This window comes from Populus trichocarpa, chromosome 3 (assembly GCF_000002775.5).
Source record: "Populus trichocarpa isolate Nisqually-1 chromosome 3, P.trichocarpa_v4.1, whole genome shotgun sequence".
NCBI lineage: Eukaryota > Viridiplantae > Streptophyta > Magnoliopsida > Malpighiales > Salicaceae > Populus > Populus trichocarpa.
The window spans coordinates 9,312,316-9,319,324 of NC_037287.2; positions in this window are offsets into that span (position 1 = coordinate 9,312,316).

A 7,009-nucleotide genomic window follows, 5' to 3' on the forward strand; every position below is an offset into this window, starting at 1 on the left:
TTTTTATGAAAAATTTTATATTAATCACTAAAAATAGAAGATTTCATAGATTAAGAAATTTTAACGAAATTTTTTGTGTTAGTCCCTAAAAATAGAAGATTTTATTTATATAGAAAAACTTGGATGAAGATTTAACAACTAAGATTAATCTAAAGCACATAAACCTAATTAAGCTAATTTTCTAATTCAAAAACCTTAGATAAACAAGTTAAAGCTTAACATAAAATATTTTCACGCCTCATATTATTCATTTATGCATTATTTAAGAAATCAAGAACATGTATATAGCATATAATTTTCTCATTTATTACAATCAAGGACATATAATATAAATTCCAATAAACTAAACAATACTGAAATTAAAACACAATGAAAATCAAAAGAATTGAACTTTAAATTTCCAAACATTTATTTGCATGTTAACATAACATCCCATGAATGAAATCCCCATATAAGCATAACAATGTTATATCTCATTAACAAAACATGACTTCATGAATTGAAAACCCAAGACTATCATCATTAGGGTTCAAATGACATTTCACACCCGTTCAAATGACATTTCACACCCAACATTATCAGCGTATACCTAACCATTGTTCAAAAAGAAATAAAAATCTTCCTAACATGCTTTACATAGAAAACACTAATAACTCACACTTGAAATGTGTCTACTAAAAACAACCAAGTTATTTCTTATCTTGTTAGTATTTGGTAGTAAGAAAGAAAAAAAAACCCTCAAAATTGACTTATAATAACCCAACATAGTTCAAGTCGGAGTATGAAAATCATAATTATCTTTTATGGCTTTTATAATAAGGATAACTTAAGATATCTTTATTTTTCATGATTATTAGCTCCCATTTCTAGGAATCCAGATTTGCTTCTTCATACAAGTATACAAACATGAACTAATAACTACATACTTACAACTATGCATCAAACTTTATCATACTTAAACAAAGTTCAACTTATTAGGTTTTTCCCTAGTATAAACCCATGATCTTGGACTCCATCCTTTCATAACTTGTTAACTAGGACCATTTTAATGCATAACAATCAGAAAAAAAAAAAAAACAAGAAACAAGATATTTAACACAAATAAAGGTTAGAAATGCACATTATACTACTATGTGAGGTGTTGTTGTTGCCTCGAGTGTGCTTAGAAAGCAAATTATTACTATTGTTTGGAGTTGTTGACTTTCAAGGAAGTCATAACCACTTTGGAATATAAAAGACACGCCCAAAGGTTATTGGACCGAGAGTTGGTGCTATAAAATGAGGTAGTTATTTCTACCAAATTATGGTTATCACTAGTATTGGAAGCTATTAATAGTTTGTTTGGCAATGTGGTTGCGGTTGCTTTTCAAATAGTTTTTCGTGCCAAAATGCATGCCAATGATGTTTTTTTATTTTTTAAAAATCATTTTTGACATCAGCACATCAAAATGATTTGAAAACACTAAAAACATATTAATTTGAAGTTAATAAAAAAATAAAAAAATTTCAAATTTTGTCAAAAGCACTTTTGAAACGCAGAAACAAACAGGCCAGAGTTTGTGATGTTGTTGATGCTACCTAGAAATGTGGTAGTACTTCTCGGCTATCTTAAACCCAAAAAATAAACCAAAAGCATTCATGCTGCTAAGTCAAACTGAGGTTTCCATTACTATCGAAGGACCATCCTTGGTTGGAAAAGGATTTCTTCCAATGTTTCAAGTATTTTTCTCTTCTTTTTTTCTTTCTCCACTCTACTCCCTTTCACTCTATTATTTCTCTTATTCTCATTTTCTTTTTATTTCTTTTCTCCCTTTTCTCTCCTCTCTCAATTTCTTTCTTTTTCTTTGTGTTTATTCTTTTCCTTCTCTTCAGATGGTCTACCTCTCTAAAAGGTTTACAATTTCTCAAATAAACCTAAAAATCAATTTAAACGAACTAGAAAACTTGGAAATAAAGAAAAAGTAATAAAATTCCTAAACAAAATAGAAAAAAATTAAATTATTAAGGATAATATTTATTTTTCTAAACTAAATAAGAAAAAATAAAAATAGGAAAACAAATATTTTTTTCTAAAAAATCGTTTTGCATTAATAACATAATAAGAAATGATGAAATTGAAAAATAAATAAATTTCAATAACAGTATATTGTATAATTCTTTCGAGAACTAAAACTAAAAAAAAAAAGATCACTATGGATTATACTGCAACAATCCATAATGCATTTATAAAACAATGAATAATAACCGCAAAAATAAAAATAAAATAATTTATTTATAATTGTAACCATAATTATAATGATACAATGTTATAAAATCCACATCATTATCTAATGGGATAAATAATTGTATTAACTAGCCTACTATTATATTGATATACATGTTGAAATGATACATTGATGCTTGGTCATGTGTATATAGGGTCTGTTTGGGATTGTAGCAGTAGTTGCGGTTCAAAGTACTTTTCGCTTAGAAATACATCAAGATGATATTTTTTTTATTTTTTAAAAATTATTTTTAATATCAACGCATCAAAACGATCCAAAAACACTAAAAAATATTAATTTTAAACAAAAAAAATTAAAATTTTTGGAAACGCGGGTTGGACCGCGTTTCCAAACGGGCCTATAGTATTATATGGCTAAGATTTTCATACCCAATCGCCATTTTCATATTTGATTATGATAAGATTAGAAAACTTGGTTGGTCCACGTAATCCTAACTTGAATTAAGGAATGAGTGATTTATACATAGCACCTTTTTGTATTTTAGGATCTAAGGTGACGGGGTGAGAAGATAATATCAAGTAATTGGACTTGTTTTTTGTATTTTATGGCTAATTTCAGAGAAACAATAATTATTTATGTGAGAGGTTCGTCGATGGATAATTTAATCTATGGATTGTTAAGTCTGTAGTTTGTCATATTTATGTTATTTTCTTAATTAATGATATATTAAGACTTCGTTATTCTAATCTGAAGTTGAAGTGTTAGGGAATTACACATTTTGGACACGGCACGTTTTTACGTGTGAAAGAAGAAAGTATTTAATGGTAGAAGAATTAAATTATGTCTTTGCGATTTAATTGTATTTTTAAAAATTTAAAAATTTTAAATTTTAATTTAATTTTTTAATATTTTTAGATTATTCTAATGTGTTAAAATTAAAAATAAATTTTAAAAATAAATTTTAAAAATAAATAATAAAATATTTTTTTAATATTTTTTTTAAAAAATAATATTTATAGTACTCTTAAACATGTCAAAATTAGAAGCTTCGAGTTGAGATGATTGTATTAAATAATTGGATCAATTTATTATTATTATTTTATAGCTAATTTCAACATATCACCAATCATTCCATTTATCTTACGTCTGCCTTATCCTCAATGTTTTTTTTTTCTATTAAAAAAAGAGAATTAATTACTAATGTTTAATCCGTTGTTGGAAGGGCAATGGAAAGGGAACTAATCCATCGTACTATTGTTTTCCCACCAGGAGGGTTGTCTCCTTTATGTGCTCATAAATATGATGGAGCGACACGTCAAGTGGGGAGGTGTGGGGCCGCCATTGTTGATTTTGTTCCTTGACATGGTGTGCGAGAATCACTTTGAGGATGATGAATCCACTGAATCTGTATTATAAAAATCTAGGATTTTTTTTAATGTGTGGTGTTTGGACGCCCACCGGAAAAAAAAAGGGAAAAATATTACTAAATATTCGATTCCTTAGCACTTAACCATTATTTGATTTTGGCTTATATATAAAAAAAATCATCTTTTTATGATCAAGTCGCCGGTGGGAATTCCGCCGTACCAGATCCATAATCAAAGTGCTGCAGCATCTCCCCTTCTGTTTTACAGACGAGTCAGGTGTTAAGAGTTCGATTTTATTCTGTGTGAAGAAAGAAAAGTGTGATTTTATGCTCCTTTTATTTCGATGCTAGGAACAATACAATGATACAAGGCAGCTTTACTGTGCATTATAATAACCAATGGAAAAAGGCTTTTTCTTTTTTCTTTTTCTTTTTTATGTTCGCAGTGACTTAAAGCCAGGGCGGCGATGGAGGTTTTTCTTTTTCTTTTTCTTTTTCTTTTTCAAAGCAGCACATAGAAAAAAATAACAATTCAAAACTTATTTAGAAAATAAGACAGTTTAGCCATTTAAACCTGTTTACAACATGTTTCACTGTAGAAGACATCAAAAGACATGGTATTTTCACTTTAGCCCTACGTTGCTGAAACACCAGAGGCAAAGCATATTGAATTTCTACTTTGTTTTTTTTCCAAAATATTTTTTTTTTTTTGTGATTTGGCCCTTATAAGACCAAGTTGATGGACACTTTAGGTGAATTTGTTGAGAGAGGAAAAGATTAAAAGATAAAGAAATAAAGTGAAAAAGATAAAGAAAATAGATGGTATGTTCAAAATCTGCACGAAAAGTTTTTTTTAGCACTCGTGCCTTTCAAATAATAAATTTTTGATCCTTTTAGTTCTCACAAATTCAATTCTGATCCAAAACTTTATTTTGATTAACACTAATCCCGAACATGAAATAGATTAGTGTCAATGAGTTCTATTCAATATTGAAAGTTCAACGAGGTTTTTTTTGCCCTTCTTATTGCTTGAAAATGTAGATCTAATCTCAAGAAGTTTAAGGATTCGAGTTGATTTTGGGTTTTTAGATCTTTTTTTTTTGTTATTTGGAGCTATAAACGGGTTTATCAAGCTATATTGAATACTTTCCATGCGTTTCGGATAAATAAACAAAAATTAGTTGAAAATTTAATTTTTTAGCATGAAAATTCGATTGATTAGAATTAAGTTTTTTAATTTTTTTAGGATTATTAAGACTTTATAATCCATATCGATCCAATATATTAATATCTTAATATTAAAAAAAAACATGTTATTTGATATATTTTTTAATGATTAAATTTTTTTATAAGATATGCGATTTAGAGCAAGCCTAGTACATCATAAAATTTTAATATCATTTTGAAAAAAGAAAAGGTTTTATTAAATTCACACATTAAACTTTTATTTGAATTCTTTCACGTGTATATATATTTATTAAGGGGGGCTATTAAGTATTAAGAATTGCCATGGATTGTGCTGGCGGTCTCTCTGGAATCTGGAATTTGAGAGAGTCCCACTAGAAGGACCACCACTCGCGATCCCTTGATTCTTCCACTGTCTTTTTATGTGAAGTTCTGTTTCCGTGAAAGGCTGTGACCAGCACGTGGCGTGTCACCGCCCGCCACCGTAGCCACGTGGTCAAGACTTCACGCGCACAAGTGTCCTAACTGACGGCTATTGGTGCGGGTTTTGTTTCAGCACGGCCACAAACCGCACGCTCGGAGCACGCGTTAATCGCATGCCGGAGATAGCTCCGCCGTTTGAGAACTGATTGATGAGAACAGCATGAATCTGGTCCGTTGATATCACGAGATCTTACGTTATGTCCAACGCCATATGAAATCAGTGGATTGAATGTTTTCTGATCTGTATACTGGACTTTTATGTGACAGTGACGTGGAAGTTTAAGGGTCAAAGGCGAATGGTCAAACTGGGAGTATTTCTGTACACCACTTCACTTGACAGTGTTTTTCTTCTTTATCAAAAACTCAAATCTAGCGTCTGTGAAAAAAATTGGCATTGAATTTCCATAAGAAAAAAAAAAAAAATCTATTTGACCGGTTTGGTCCTCAGTGTGAATAAAAGTTTTGACGAGTTAACAAATAATATTCAAACTTTTTTTTTATTGTTTAATTTATTTTTATTTTGAAAAAAAAAACAATTTAACCCTTTATTGTTATTAATTTTTTAAATTTAACTTAAAATAAAAAAATACAATTTAATTTTTTTTCTCATTTAGCTTAAAATGTCTAATTGAAATCATGTTGGTTGCTTAGATTATAAATTTTATTTGTTAATTTAAATTGACAGTTATTGATACAATACAATATATTTTTTAAATTTTATTTTTAATTCTTTTATAACTCTTTAATTTACTTCCAAATTTAATCCAGTCCGTGATCAATTAAAACCCACTCAAAGCCCAACTAAAAAGAAAATAATAGAAGGAAAAGAATAGAAATAAATTATCCATCCAGGTTAACTCATTATGATCGAGTCCTTTACTCAGATCATAAATTTCATATGTTAACTCAGGTCAATATAATATTTTATTTTTTTATTTTACTCTATAATTTTTTTTTCTCGATTAAATTGGTTGGCATTTTGTTGTTTCACTTTTTAGCTAAGGTTAAGTAAGGTTAAAACAAAGATTGTGTGAATTATTTTTTTTTAACTAGATCGTCATTTAAAAAGGCTGATCAATTTGCTTTTGATCCGCTAGATTGAAGAAGCTACACCAATTATTTATTTATTTATTAATATATATGATAATCGATTAATTTTATCTGATACATTAATGAAGTTTTCAATCCTCATTTTAAATATTTTATTGTATACAAGCAAAAATAACAATATTTATTTTTATATGTAATTATTAGCTTTTTAGCCCACCAGCAAAACAAAGGCCCAAGGGCTGGTAATTAAACTATTAGCCATTTATATTTATTTTCTAACTGTTTTAGAGATTATTGATGATAAAAGTCTTAATTCATAATTTTTAATTAAAACCATATTAATGGTGTTTAATATTTTCATGAAAACATGTTACAAACTGTTTTATTAAATCATTTAGACAACCTTTAAGCCCAAAAAAAATAAAAAATCATAAATTGTTTCCAGTAAATAGTACTACTACTATTATTAAAAATAATAAAACTATTTTATGTAATTATTCCAACATAAATTTATCGTTTTGAAGCGCAAAAGTTATCATAACACAAAACTATTTGTTTGAATATTAAAATCATTTGTATCTTTGATCTAATGTCACTGAGGTAACAAATATGTTGTAGCAATGCATGAATAAATACGATCACTAATATCCCAATTACATTAAAAAACTACATTAATTATAAAGTTTTTTAATGATATTAA